Genomic DNA, 16,224 nt, shown 5'->3' with positions numbered 1-16,224 from the left:
CCCCCCACCCTGCTCCCTTACCCACCCACTTCCACTTCTTGGCTCTGGCATTCCCCTGTACTGGGGCATATAAAGTTTGCAAGACCTAGGGGCCTCTCTTCCCAATGATGGCCAACTAGTCCATCTTCTGCTACATATGCAGCTAGAGACATGAGCTCTGGGGGTACTGGTTAGTTCATATTGTTGTTCCACCTGCCACCAAACCCAGACACTATTGCATATGCCAGCAAGATTTTGCTGAAGGGACCCTGACATAGCTGTCTTGTATGAGGCTATGCCTGGGCCTGGCAAATACAGAAGTGGATGTTCACAGTCATTTATAGGATGGAACATAGGATGGCCCCTAATGGAGGAGCTAGAGAAACTACCCAAGGAGCTGACCCTGAATTCTTAACTCGCAAATAAACCATGAAGAAGAGATCTTTACCATACTGGTTTATATTTTACCTTTGGAGCTCTCAGATACTACTATAATTTACAATGAAGCATGACTTTCTCCTCTGGTTTTGCATGCTCTAATTGCATACCCAACAGGGCTGTGGGGCAATGAGGTGAGCAGTGTATACTTGTGTTTAGCAAATGTTTATCACACATCCATTGTTTTTAGAAAATGTATTAAGATGTTGCAGGAAATAAATGTCTTGCCTTCAAAAACTTCACAGTTTAGGTTTAAGCAGGGGAGCAAAGAAGAAAGTTTCAATATAAGGTTTCAATGGTCCTTTTCTTCCAACCCATTCCCTGAGCATCTAGTACTTACATGTTGCCATTGTAAGCACTTGAAATATCCAAGAGAACAAAAGATAAATTTATTAGTTTATAGGGCCAGCTGATTCACTCAGCAGTTATGAATGCTTGTAGCCAAGTTTGATGACCTAAGTTTAATTCTTGGGTCCCACATACAGGACAGAAAGAACCTGTCTTTGAATGTTGTTCTCTGACAGGTGCACTATGTTGTACATACCATCCCTTGAACATACATGCAATGAATAAATAAAAAATGTAGTAAAGGTAAGCTTATATTTTAATAAATAAAGACATATAATAAATGATAAACTTAAGTAAATTATTATACAGTTTGACAAGGGGAAATAAGTGCTATAAAACCAAAGAAAAAAATGAAGATAGTGGTATAAAGGTGAGAAAGAGCAGTATAGATTATAGCTTAAAATTTACAGCTTATTAGACCTTGCTGATAAGGGGACATTGTGTAAACTTTTGGTTTTTGAAACAGATTAGTCCATGCCTATCTAGGAAAGGCCTCCTAACTACTGAATGACTCTAAGATATAGGCTAACTAACCTTGGAAAAAAGGAAAGAAGATTAGTTAAAGACAAAGTGAGGGGTATGAGGAAATGGTGAGATTCCTATAAGGAATGTGTATTAGCTCCTTTCTAATGCTGTGGCAGAGTAATGGCAAAATCAATTTGAGATTTTATTTTGTAGTGGAGAAGGTGTGGCCAAGGGAGAGTGGAAGGCTGGCCACATTGGGTCGACCATCTGGAAGCAGAAGCAGATAAATGCTGGTGTCTGTTGGATTTTCCTGCTCATTTCCTCCTTTTTATCCCTGTTGGATACCCTGAAACATATTTAGAGTGAGTCTTTCTTCCACAGCTAAACTTCTCTGGAAAAACTTACACAGTTATGCCCAAAGGCTTATGCTAGGTAATCCCAAAATCCTGTCAAATTGACAATGAGCAGTAACAATCACAAACCCACCCCTTGTTAGCCTGATACCAAATGCAACAGTTTTTACTCTTTTTTTATTTCTTGAGATTATAATGTAATTACATCAACCCTAACCAATAGAAATGCAGAACTGTAGAGCTCAGGACTACTGCATACGTCTATAAAACAACTCTAGTACCTCAGGCTTAGGGATCACTGAGAAAGTGGAGGCAGAAAGATTGTAACAGCCAGAAGATCAGATGGTGTTCTGTGAGAGTGTGCATCCTAGGAATGTCAGAAGCTACATCTATAAACTCACACCAACATGGCTGCCTAAACATGAGCTGAACAAGGAGAACAACAGCCATGCTAAAGTAGACATGATAAAGCACACAAGGTACTATAACAAGAAGTACATCACTTATAAACCACAGCATCCCACTCCTTGTCTCCATGGACTTATGGAAATTTCATAATTTGAAACATATTCAAAACTCCCATAGAAAATTCACAGGCAGGATCAATAGCACTCAAAGCCAAAAGTCTCTTTTGGGATTCAAAACCGTCTCTTAACTGAGAGCTCTAGGGAAAAAAATGTAACAGCTACGTTACATTCTTCCAATATATAATGTTACATTCCTTTTAAAAATGAATGGATCTGAGGACAACAAAGATCTGACCAAAACAAACTCAAAACCCAACAGGGCAAACACCAAATACAGCCAGCCGTTCTATCAAGCATCTGACCTTTGTGGTGTAGTCACATGGACACCAATCTTTCTGGCATCAGGACCCGGGCTCCATTCCATGATTTTATTGGTAGATATCCAACAATCCAGACATCTCTCACATCACCTGTGACTTAAACATCAACACTGCTTCTTCTAACACATCTCAAGACCTGCTTGTTAAGAATTTAATTTTATCACAGAGTTTTCTAGCCTCAGCTGCTTTTCTTGAGTCCCCTTTTAAACCTCCACCACCTTTACCCTTTTCCTCTCATGTGTTTGTAAAATCAGAACTCTCTGAATGATGCTGGAAAATTCTACTGCCAGGTCAAAATGAAGTATGGCCCTTCTACCATAGATGTAACAGTCTTTGTATGCCTTAGTGGCTGAACCATAAAAAGAAATCTAAATGGTTGCTTTGGAGCAAGAAATCCCTTTGGTGGTATAGCTAATTCAGTCTCACTCCTTTCAAATGAAGGGTCCCCTTGACTGGGGGCTTTGGTGGTTGGTATCTGGCCTTAAGGCAGCTTCTTATTTCTCTCCTCCAAATACACTATTTCTCATTATTTATTGCTCTTCTTACTGTAAAACTAGGTTAGTTCAGTGAGCGGTAGCCATCCTGCAGCCTGAAAGCTATGTTGCTTTGAAACATCTCCTGTGAGGTTGCCAAACTTGAAAACAGATAGATGATGGAGCAGAATATAGGAATCCCAGAGACAAACTTGTGCACCTGCAGCAACCGATCTTCAAAAGTGGTGCTAAGCATATGGGTTGGAAAAAGGATGGACTTTTCAATAAGGAGTGATAAAAACAAAGTCTTTACAAGCGGAAGAATGAAGTCAGAACTCTATCCACAGTTACATAAAAAAAAAAATCGGTAGATGAGCTGGTTTAAAAATGCAAACATACCACTAGAATAAAATATAGTTGGAGCAATTCAAGATATTAGAACAGACATAGGACTTTTAGAAATGAGATCATATTTTTTCTTTCCCTTTTCTCAAGTAGAAGTAAAAAAATAAGACTAAATAAAGCTTAAAAGCTCTTCATATGTAAGAAAACTGTCAAAAAATCAGAGTCAACTCACAGAATATTAGAATATGTTCAGTTAGTATATATTGAACAATTGAATATATCAAAATTACACAAAGATCCCAGACTACTCAATTAAAAAATCAAAGCAAATATTGTTCAACAAATAATCTGATCTAAAAATAGACAGAAAACTAGATATGTATTTCTCAAAAGAATATGTAAATGGATGGCTTATATAATAAAAGTTTTCAGTATTGCCTATTAGATCATAATTAGATCATAACAAAAATAAAATCACTTTAGTTAGATTAGCTCTCATCAAAAAGACATAGGCTTAAGGATGACCTCTGTGGCCCTATGTTCAGATAGTGGGAAACCCTGTGTTCAATACCTAGGACACACACACACACACACACACACACACACACACCCAAAGATAACAAATGATTGTGAGAATACAGGAACAAGCAAACCCTTGCATTTGAACCATAAATTAATAGCCATTATAGGAGACAATAAAGATTTTCCTCAAAAATTTAGTAATAGAATCCATTTGTGTTGTTGGCTGTATTGCCAAAGCAATTAAAATAAGTGTCAGAAAAAAACATATGTACTCATATATTAATAATCCAATATTAATAAAAGCCAGCAAATGATTACAGTTGGAAGGTCTATCAACAGATGAATAGATGTACTTAGATGTACTTAAAGGAATACTGTCCTTCCACAAAAAAAGAATATTGTTATTCTTTTGCCAAGAATATTGTTTGAACCAGATGCCACTTCATCAAGCAAGCTAGAAACAAAAATGTAAATACCATGCAAATTCACGTACATGTGTAATCTAAAAGTGTTTACCTCATAAAAGCTGGGAGTGGACTGGTTGTTACCAAAGCCTAGGGAAAATTCAAGACAGGGAGTATGAAGAAGGCTTCATGAATAGGTTGGTAGTGAGATAGAAGAAAGAAGTCCTGTGTTCCCATACAGAGAGAAAAACAAAAACAAAAACAAAACTGGTCTTCAAACAAATGATAAAGAAACATACTATATATTTGTATTATAAGCTAGAATAAATAATTTTAAATGCTTTCCCTGCAAAGAAAAGAAAAGTGTCGGAGGAGACCAATGTATTTACCCTGGTTCGGACATTATACGGTATGCATATAATGAAGCATCGGCTGGTGGTCCGTCGTTAGGTATAAACATGTGTCAGCTAAGAAAAAACGAGCCAATAGGTGATATAGACAGAAACAGCAGATCCAGCTCTGTAATAGCAACAAGTGCCTTAGAGATGGATAGAAGTGACAAATGATAGCTTGTGTAGGATTGGATGTAGACAGAAGAGGTAATGGATTATACTAGATTTCTAGGAATATACCGGCAGACCGATGCTATTCTCTACCTTAGGATCAGGATGCTACCTTTTTGTCGAAAGTTGTAAGTTTAGAGTCAGGACACTAGGGTGACTGCAGAATGGATGAGTTGAGACTTTGACTGGTCATTTACTAAAACTCTGATAATGGGCACAGACACCAGGTAGAGGTCCTTTTGGTGAATAAGATCACCTGGAATTGTGTGGATGGAGAAGAGAGCAGTACACTTGAATGGCAGCAGCTTTTGGGGGATGGGCAGGAATAAGAGGGGGAAGAAATAAGGAGAGTTGTGAAAATCATGGGAAAGAATAACTCCATGGCACTGAAGCACAGGATGAGTGTGTGTGGATGCTTCTCAAGATACTGGAAAACATCCATACAACCTAATCAATCTGGGCAGAGTTAAATGAACAGTCTTTGCCTACACTAAGGCTTTGAAACACACCATTGATAGTGATCACAAGTTCTCATTATTGTTTGTTTGCTTGCTTGAGACAAATGGTCATTCTGGGACTTGCTCTGTAGACCAGGCTGGTCTGGAACTCAGGAAATCTGCCTCTGCCTCCCAAGTGCAGTGATGAAAAAACTTGGCCATCACAACTGACTGTATACTAAAGTTTTGAATTATAACATTAAAATTCTGATCCATGTTCCCAAATCTCTCCTTATCCATTTATAAACCCATTGAAAATGATACAGTTGCTTCTCAAAGGCTTTCAAAGGTTCATTGCCTTCAAAAACAGACTGGTGGGTGGGAAATTTTGGTTCTTAGAGCAGCAAGAGTTACAGAAAATGCCTATCTTAAATTGAATATCCTGGATTTCTAAAACAAAGACACATGACCATCCTTGTCTATTACAAATGTGTTACGTCGATTTGTGTGCGGCAACACAGGTTTGGGCCCCATCAGTCTCTTTTGGATTTGCTAAAGTAGATAAAGTACTGTGAGTACAGTATTACTCTTGTATTTACAAAAAAATATACATATCTAGGGATAAATTCCATGAACCGAGTACATTTCTCAGGAAGAATGTTTTTCCAACATCTAACTCACCTTCAGCCATGAGAGGAGGAATTAGGAACTGATGACAAGGCCAGCATTGTTGCTGTTTATCTTACTGATGAGATTGTTCCCAGGATCTCTAGGGTACCAGATCACCAGAGGCTGATGAGCACTCAAATCTCCATCTCAAACCATGGCCTTTGCAGATAGCCTCAGATGCCCTCACTATACTGAGATTAAATTCCTGGTCCCCAGATTGTTATCCCTATGGAGAGAAGTCAGGAGAACACAATACAGCTCTCCAAATTATTATTATTATTATTATTATTATTATTAATTATTATCATGCTATAACATAGAGGGCTTTGATGAGTGCTGGAACATTCTTTCAGAATAGCATGTAGTCCTCAAATGGAACATGAGTATTCGATTGGAAATATTATTTCACTAATTCATGAGTATATTTCTAATTTCTGTGCATACACACGTACATATATTTTAACAGTCAATATGATACTAAAGGCAAAAACAAGAGATTATGCCAACTTGACTCTCAAATACTTAGGCAATCATAAGTAGAATTATGTTTAACAGAGATATACTAACCTTGATGAAACTAGCAAATACCACCGAGCATGGATATGGACCAGCATTGATATGGAGTACTGTTTCTTCTATGACCACTCCTCTAGGTCCTCCTTGTTTAAATTTTCTTTTTTTCTCTCCTTCTTGGTGATATTTTAATACCATAGAAGAATGCCTATTTACTTATCTGTCTGTACTTGTACTGTTTATATATTTATGATTTTCAAGTGTATAAAAGTAAAAAAATGTTTTAATTTGCTTCATCAAGAATCAACTTTTGCACCTTGGAGGCAATATTGCCACAGAGAATGTATAAAACACAGCTAAGTGACTAATAGTCAATTCTAATTAGCATCAAGCAGATAATTAGAATGAACTGACAAGTCTGTTCTGGCAGAAATAAAATACCAACAGTTGAACAGTCTTGGTGGGTTTTATTAGTTTAGCATTGTAGTAAAAAGCCTGGCCGGGCTCATAAACAATTGAAACTTATTTCTTAGAGTCAAAGGTCTGGAAGGGCTAAAATTAAGGTGCTATCAGTTTTGGTGGCTAACAGGGGCTCATTCATTCAGAGAACTTTATGATTCTTTTTTTTTTTTTTTAATTTTTTCTACCACCAAATCCTGCCCCCTTGAGGCTTGCTGGGATGTTTAGAGTGCCACTGCTCTGTCAGTGGCTACAACTTATTTTTGTAGATCTTTAAAGTTTTCATTTTAACAACGGCTCAACTTTATGATTCTTGTTTAAGATTTTTTTCCTTTGGTTGGTGTTTTTTTTTTTAATTTATTTTTTTATTAGATATTTTCTTTATATACATTTCAAATGCTATCCCAAAAGTTCCCTATACCTCCCCCCCACCCCTGCCCTGCTTCTCTACCCACCCACTCCCTCTTCTTGGCCCTGGCATTCCCCAGTACTGGGGCATATAAAGTTTACAATACCAAGGGTCCTCTCTTCCAAGTGATGGCCGACTAGGCCATCTTCTGCTACATATGCAGCTAGAGATACGAGCTCTGGGGGTACTGGTTAGTTCATATTGTTGTTCCACATATAGAGTTGCAGACCCCTTCAGCTCCTCAGGTGTTTTCTCTAGTTTCTCCATTGGGAGACCTGTGTTCCATCTTATAGATGACTGTGAGCATCCATTTCTGTATTTGCCAGACACTGGCATAGCCTCATATGAGACAGCTATAACAGGATCTCTTCAGCAAAATCTTGCTGGCATAGGCAATAGTGTCTGGGTTTGGTGGCTGATTATGGGATGGATCCCCGGGTGAGGTAGTCTCTGGATAGTCCATCCTTTCATCTTAGCTCCAAACTTTGTCTCTGTAACTCCTTTCATGGGTATGGTTGGTGGGTTTGTCCCAGGGAGCTACGGTGATACTGGCTAGTTCACATTGTTGTTCCTTTTATGGGGCTGCAAACACCTTCAGCTCCTTGGATAGTTTCTCTAGCTCCTTCATTGGGGACCCTGTGCTCCATCTAATGGATGGCTGTGAGCACCCACTTCTGTTTTTGTCAGGCACTGGAAGAGCCTCTCAGGAGACAGCTATATCAGGCTCCTGTCAGCAAGCTTTTGTTGGCATCCACAATAGCATCTGGTTTGGGTGTTTGTTTATGGGATGGATCCCCAGGTGGGGCAGTTTCTGGATGGTTATTCCTTCAGTCTCTGCTCTGAACTTTGTTTCTGTAACTCCTTCCATGGGTATTTGGTTCCCCTGTCTAAGGAGGATGAAAGTGTTCACACTTTGGTCTCCCTTATTCTTGAATTTCATGTGTTTTGCAAATTCTATCTTGGGTATTCTGAGCTTCTGGGCTAATATCCACTTATTAGTGAGAGCTTATCATGTGTGTTCTTTTGTGATTGGGTTACCTCACTTAGGATGATATCCTACAGATTCATCCATTTGTCTAAGAATTTCACTCATGTCTCTAGCTGCATGCATAGCAGAGGATGGCCCAGTTGATCATCAATGGGAGGAGAGGCCCTTGACCCTGTGAAGGTTCTATTCCTCAGTATAGGGAAATGCCAGGGCCAGGAAGCGGGAGTGGGTGGGTTCATGAACAGGGGGAGGGGAAAGGGATAGGGAGTTTTCAGAGGGGAAACTAGGAAAGGGGATAACATTTGAAATGTAAATAAAGAAAATGTCTAATAAAAAATAAAATTATTATTTGTGCTTTGTTGTTTTACAAATAATTTCTTTCATTTTCTGCCTCATTACTTAGTCAATTCACTCCTCGTTTAGATGAAAGCTTTAATGTCCTTTCTTCAAGACAGTAGCCAGAAGTAACACATTTAGGCCTTTAATCGGTGTCAAAGTCGGTCTCCTTAACAAAACTGCAAACATTTTAAGAAAATGCACTGTTTTTGGTGCTTGGCACAGGGCCTGGTGTGAAACAGGTAGTCAATCGGTCAATAAACATGCAAACAGGATTGGAAGTAGAGGCAGAAGACAGAAAACATCGCATAAAGCTGTTGCCCAGTTCCTTTGTGGCTAATGCCACAATAAGTACTAGTTCTGACTCGTTGCTCTTTTGTGGAAATAAAAATGTCTCTCAAAAAAATTATTGAAGAATTTTACAGTTTTTCTTCTCAGCAGGTCTTGCACGGATGTTTTCAAACTGACTAGTAGACTTTAACCCAACCAACACAAAAGTCCATGTGATTCTGTATGACTATAAATGCCACCTTCCCTTTAAAAATTGCATACACTAGAAAGATTTTGCTGCAAGGACCCTGATATAGCTGTCTCTTGTGAGACTAGGCCGGGGCCTAGCAAACACAGAAGTGGATGCTCACAGTCAGCTATTGGATGGATCACAGGGCNCCCAATGGAGGAGCTAGAGAAAGTACCCAAGGAGCTAAAGGGTCTGCAACCCTATAGGTGGAACAACATTATGAACTAACCAGTACCCCGGAGCTCTTGACTCTAGCTGCATATGTATCAAAAGATGGCATAGTCGGCCATCACTGGAAAGAGAGGTCCATTGGACATGCAAACTTTTATGTCCCAGTACAGGGGAACGCCACGGCCAAAAAGTGTGAGTGAGTGGGTAGGGGAGTGGGGGGGAGGGTAGGGGGGGGCTTTTGGGATAGCATTGGAAATATAAATGAGGAAAATACCTAATAAAAATATTTTAAAAAATGACATTTATTAATTGTGTATAGCAACTCATCAAGCTTATTTAACATTCATTATATTTACTGGTTCTCAGTATTCCTATTTAACTAGAATTTAATTCATTAGAAATGAATTGGGAGTCTATGTGGCATTCACACTGAAGGATGTATGTACGTATGCTGCACTTTCACAACTATATTTTATACATGGTACTTTCATTATTTCTCTAAACTTCTGCATTTTATGGCTAGTAATAAATAACTATAGATAGTAAGGCAATTGTGTTTTTCATAAATTTTATTCCTATGCAGTAAACTTTTGCCAATGTTTTCTTCACTTAATGACAAGAGCTTCCCAAAACAATGCACCGATTTTTATAGAAAGCTTCAATGCACGTAAAATATAGATTGCTGTGAACATTAGAAACGTCAGGGTTTTGTTATGATATGCCCTGTATCAGCCTCTTCTTAGAGCTGCAGGCCTTGCCAATAAGCAGAGTTTAAGACAACATCAGGTATTTTCTCAATTAAAATTAAGGCTAAAAATTTTAAATGTGATTTCCTGTCAATCTGGCCAGTTTGAAAGGTCTAGAAATTTTGCTTCAAATGTAAAGAGCAGAAAGATAAAGCTGGAGGAGAGATGTGGCCTGAAGGCTGGGCTTTGTACATGGAACCGCACGGTAGTCCACAGACAGAATTTATCTCTTCAGGTTAAACAATGGTACACTTTCAAAACAGCCACAGATAAACATGTGTATGTCATAATTTATAAAACCCATAAACTCAGGCTGCCACACACACACACACACACACACACACACACTTTTTTTTCTGTCTACAAGAAACTCTCCCCCCCCCCTTTTTAAATAGATATTTTCTTTATTTACATCTCAAATGTTATCTCCTTTCCTGGTTTCCCCTCTGAAAATCCCCTATCCTCTTCCTTTCCCCCTGCTCACCACTCCTGCTTCCTGGCCCTGGCATTTCCCTACACTGGGGCATAGAACCTTCAGAGGACCAAGGGCCTCTCCTCCCATTGATGGCCAACTAGGTCATCCTCTGCTACATATGCAGCTAGAGCCATGAGTCCTACCATATGTTTTTTTTTTTTTTTTTTGATTGGTGGTTTAGTCCCAGGGAGCTCTGGAGGTATTCGTTAGTTCATATTGTTGTTCCTCCAATAGAGCTGCAAACCCCTTCAGCTCCTTGGGTACTTGCTCTTGCTCCTTTGTTGGGGGACCCTGTGCTCTCTCCAATGGATGGCTGTGAGCATCCACTTCTGTTTTTGTCAGGCACTGGAAGAGCCTCTCAGGAGACAGCTATATCAGGTTCCTGTCAGCAAGCTCTTGTTGGCATCCACAATAGCATCTGGTTTGGGTGTTTGTTTATGGGATGGATCCCCAGGTGGGGCAGTTTCTGGATGGTCATTCCTTCAGTCTCTGCTCTGAACTTTGTCTCTGTAACTCCTTCCATGGGTATTTTGTTACCCGTTCTAGGAAGGATAGAAGTGTCCACACTTTGGTCTTCCTTCTTGAGTTTCATGTGTTTTGCAAATTCTATCTTGGGTATTCTGAGCTTCTGGGCTAATATCCACTTATCAGTGAGTGCATATTATGTACTCCATTGTGTAAATGTATCACATTTTATGTATCTGTTCTCTGGTGTGGGACATCTGGGTTCTTTCCAGCTTCTGACTATTATAAATAAGGCTGCTATGAACATAGTGGAGCTCATGTCCTTATTACCGGTTAGAGCATCTTCTGGATATATGCACAGGAGAGGTATTGCTGGATCCTCTGGTAGTATTATGTCCAATTTTCTGAGGAACCGCCAAACTGATTTCCAGAGTGGTTGTATCAGCTTGCAATCCCACCAGCAATGGAGGAGTGTTCCTCTTTCTCCACATCCTTGCTAGCATCTGCTGTCACCCAAGTTTTTGATCTTAGCCATTTTGACTGGTATAAGGAGGAATCTCTTGATTTGGATTTGATTTGCAAGGTTCTTTTTCCTGATGACTAAGGATGTTGAACATTTCTTTAGGTGTTTCTCAGCCATTTCGTATTTCTCAGTTGAGAATTCTTTGTTTAGCTATGTAGCCCATTTTTTAATAGGGTTATTTGGTTTTCTGGAGTCTAATTTCTTGAGTTCTTTGTATATATTGGATATTAGCCCTCTATTGAATTTAGGATTGGTAAAGATCCTTCCCCAATCTATTTGTTGCCTTTTTGTCTTATTGACAGTGTCCTTTGCCTTACAGAAGCTTTGCAATTTTATGAGGTCCCATTTGTTAATTCTTGATCTTACAGTACAAGCCATTGGTGTTCTGCTCAGGAAATTTTTTCACCTGTGCCCATATCTTCAAGGCTTTTCCCTACTTTCTCCTCTATAAGTTTCAGTGTCTCTGGTTTTATGTGGAGGTCCTTCATCCTCTTATACTTGAGCTTTGTACAAGGAGATAAGAATGAATTAATTCGCATTCTTCTACATGTTAATGGCCAGTTGAGCCAGCACCATTTTTTGAAAATGCTGTGTTTTTTCCACTGGATGGTTTTAGCTCCCTTGTCAAAGGTCAAGTGACCATAGGCAAACACACAAAATTACATATACACACATGCACACACATACACATATGCACACACATGTGCATGACTAGAAGCAGTATATCTGATTAATACTTGATAAAAATAACTGATTTAAATTCTTTCCCTAAAATTACACTCTGGGAAAGGATTTTTGTTCTATGATCCCTCCAGCCCATTCACTAAGTACTTGGTATTTACAAAGTTCCTATTCTAAGCACATGAAACAGTTAAGAGAACAAAAGAAAAAAAAATGTCTACAGGGTCAGGTAGTTGGTTTAGCAGTTAAGAGTGCTTCAGTCTCATGACCTAAGTATTCATCCTAGTCCTATTAAAAATTATCACATCAATTGGAGAGATTGGGAGGAAGGGGTGGGATTAAGATTGCATTCATGTTCCCTGTGAACCTCATTTATAAACATAGAAATAATACTGGTCTGAGATTTGCACACATTCTCACTCTCAGGGGATAAGGTCTTTGCTAGTGCTCCTCAGATGTGATCTAGGATTGTCGAACACAGCTCAGCCACAACAGACATGTTCTGAGCACTGTAAGATACAGGCACAAAAGCTGCAGACCCACTAGAAAGATGGGGGCACAGGAACTGACTAAGTGTCACCTCCCTCCAAAAGGCCCTAGCAGCTCAAGATTTGCAAAGAGAAGGTTGCAAGTCTTGTGATGCTTCTGAGCTACTTCTAAACTCCTTCCCATCGCAAAGGTTAGCTCTGTTTTGTTTTTGTGCTGTTCGCTTAACAGAAAGTAAAGAAATCAAAGCAAAGCAAGAGATGTCATCTGTTTCCCTTGATGATGGCAACAGCCGCTGGTTTTGTTGTAGCTAGGAAAACAGTTAAAAATCCATTTTCAATTAAAATCAGATCATACAAAGTACAAGAAAAATGAGAGTTCAGAAAATGGACTGTGTCCTCGGGCTCCTCACTCACTCCCAGGCAGTGTTTCAGAATGAGTCACAGCCCTGGGAGGAGACAGAATGTGAGTTCAGCCAGCCCTCTGATGGGCCCTCCTGGTGTGCAAGAACTATTCTGTCTGTTAATATTCGGAGGCAATAAAGCAAGGAAGAAAACTTTACAACTCCAAACAAAGAGACACTTCAATATATTAATAAGATTAGATTGCTGGAAGACCTGTGGTTGTTTTTCTTTCCATTGTTGAATCTCTTCTGTAATGAATAGTTCTGCATAGGATCAAGTGTTCTCATTTCACACTCTATTTCTTGGCATTAACAGTCCCCAACTTATTGCTACTGCACCTGGGAATTTGAGTATTCAAAGCACAGGAACTATCCACCCTTGTGCACAGGACAGCATCTAGATATCTGTTAGTGCCTCTCTTCTTTGGAATGATTCCCATTGCTAAGAGCTGCTGCTGACCTTTGGAGGAAGTGCCTTAACTGTTTCTGTCTTGGCTTTGGAAAAATAATTCTCAAAGTTGCTCCATGTTTGTTTCTTGGGTTGCTAAGCACCTAGTACTTACAAGGTTCTCATTGTAAGCACACAAAACAGTCAAGAGAACAAAAGAGAACGTAGTTCCCAAGTCAGACCTAGGAACAGCAGAGGTAGCAGTGTTAAAGGCCACCATCTGCCCACCATCTGACAGCTTGTGACTCTGATAAACTGCTACGTATATTGACTGTTAGTGAGAATTTTTAAAAATAAGTTTGGCATTTTTTAGTTAAAAATAATCATGCATATTTATCAAAAATACAGAATGATATTTAATCCATATAGCACCACCATGACCTTATCTTTCCCTTATATTTGGAGCCTTTCAGATCTTCTTTGTTTAAAAAATTACATTCATTGATTAATTTGGGGGAGGAGAGAAGGAGGAAGGAGAAAGACTAGGCCTGTGGGATGTCAGAAAACAATTTGAAGGAGTACGTTTTCTTGTTATACCATATGAATCCCAGGGATAGATAGGTCAACAGGAAGGAAGGCATGCACCTTTAACTGATGAGGGTCTCATTACACCAAGATCTTCTTTTGTAGTTCTTAAATATACAATAGACAACTCTGAACTATAGCTCCCTCACTGCCTGTAGAACACTGGAACATAACACTTCCATTTCTGTTTTGATAAACCTTATCTAACCCCGTTCTGCATCCTTCTTCTCTCTTTGCTTTTCCTTTGAGGTCAAATGTTTTGTTTGTTTCAAATATGGAAAGCCTGCAGCATTGCCTTTCTGTGGTTTTTTTTTTTTTTTTCAGATATTTTGACTGAACACAACATCCTGTGTTTCAATCTATGTTGTCACAAATGACAGGCCATTATTCTTTTTATAGCCAAATAACATTCCATTGTGTATACATACATCTTTATCTATTAATCAATCAACTGATAACTTGATTTTTCCCCCCACAAACTTGCTGTCACGATGATTGACACAAGGACCACAAGAAGGCTAGCATCTCAGGTAAGACAGAAGCATGAAGATAAAAGAAATGACTTGCAAATGGAAGAAGGCATCCGTGTTCCATCTCCAGCATTAGCACCGACAGTGTGTATGTAGTTAGGTCTCATCTTACTGGTTGGAGGTGACACTCAGGCAGGTGGCTGCAAATAGCTGCTCTGTTACTTATGTGTACAATACATTGTTCAGTTGGATTATCTGCTCTGGTTCTAGCCACTGGACAGCTTCTAGGAAGGCTGCTAGTGATTAGATCAAAGCTAGATTTCTGTATCAGAGCTGCCCTCAGCCAGAGAGCCACTTTATGGGAGAACATATACCATTCTAGCAGATAACGCGCATCTAATGGTTATCTTGGAAGGGGTGGATAGGTGCAATTGATTCAAGATAGGCCAATTCAGAATATCCATCGCAGCTCGTTACCTGGGAAGTTTGGCTGAGGCCTTTGTTCTAACAACATCGAAGTTTTAGTTTCTTCCTCAAAATTCTCTTTTGTTCAATCTCCAGTAAGACATGATCTCAGCTGATGCTGGAATAAGCGGTCTGTTCTGAAGGGCAAGCATCTTAGGACTTGTTATAGAAGCCAACCCATAAGTCTTTAATTTAGATGGAGGGCTTTCTGTGACTATGAAGTTCCTCCTTCATTTAGAGTGGTCACTAAGATAGACCAATAAAGGTGATGAACTCCAGAAACAAAAACAACTTCTCAATTGTCAAAATGCAAACAGGAGAGGTCACTTAACTGAAAGATTTGGAGAAGTTATTGCCTGAAGGAAACTAAATTTATGTCCAGTGCCATGGACTGCTGAGACTCACATGAGCTTCATTTTCTCTTGATGAAGCTGAAAGGCTTGAAAAAGCAACCTATTCCTGGCAGTGACCAGAGAATCTCCCCTCAGGCTTTTGTTAGGACCAGAAGGTTGTGACCTTACCAAGGCTTTTTGACCGTTTCATAAGGGTTACCTAAGACCATCTGCATATCAAATAATTATTTTAGGACTCATAACTCAAGTATCAAAATTGCAGTTATGAAGTAGGCATGAAAATAATTTTATTGTTGTAGGTGACCACAGCAGGAAGAACTGTATTAAAGGGTGTTATCAATAGGGAAGTTGAGAACCACTGTATTAGGATTTCTCTCTGTGCACCTTTAAGTGAAGAATAATGTAAGAGAGACTCAGGAGCTCTAAGCTGGCCTATAAACACACCATTCCAAGCCTGCTAGAAGAAATGAGTGGAATTGATCATATCACGGGGTTTCGTGTATAGTACTCTATCCATCTTCATGTTCCTGATACACCCTTTTAAAGATGAGCATGATTATTAAATCCATGTCAGATGTTCAATTTTAAGAGAGCCATGCCATTCCAGTCCGACCAGCACTGGGGTACCTAGGGTGCAGAGTCGGCTGACACTTGCCAGCTACCCACAAGACCTGCCATGGGATCTTAAGACCTCTGTTGAGTGGAACACAGCATCTGCTCCAATCCAATCGTGCGGGACCTGAGACTGCATTAATTAGGGAAGCAGAAAACCCGGCCTGATCAGGGGCACAAGTCCCTTCTGGTCCATGCCAGCACAGGGGTACCTAAGGCGTGCAGTCTGCTGACACCCATAAGATATACACAGGACTCTCCACGGGATCTTAAGACCTCTGTGATGGATCAAAACTTCTGCCAGGAAGCAGGTTCAAACACCAGATATCTGGG

At 39.6% G+C, this 16,224-nt stretch overlaps 1 protein-coding gene and 1 long non-coding RNA gene across 2 annotated transcripts in view; one reads left to right on the top strand and one right to left on the bottom strand.

Annotated features, from left to right (window-relative positions):
• Positions 1 to 16,224, bottom strand: part of Plcxd3 (phosphatidylinositol specific phospholipase C X domain containing 3) — a 190,154-nt gene that overhangs the window by 7,108 nt on the left and 166,822 nt on the right. The window lies entirely within an intron of this gene.
• Positions 1 to 16,224, top strand: part of LOC110310602 — a 274,028-nt gene that overhangs the window by 237,259 nt on the left and 20,545 nt on the right. The window lies entirely within an intron of this gene.

The sequence above is a fragment of the Mus caroli genome, chromosome 15, assembly GCF_900094665.2.
Source record: "Mus caroli chromosome 15, CAROLI_EIJ_v1.1, whole genome shotgun sequence".
Lineage (NCBI taxonomy): Eukaryota > Metazoa > Chordata > Mammalia > Rodentia > Muridae > Mus > Mus caroli.
The sequence above is the reverse complement of the archived record's forward strand: the minus strand, read 5'-3'. Positions and strand labels throughout refer to the sequence as shown.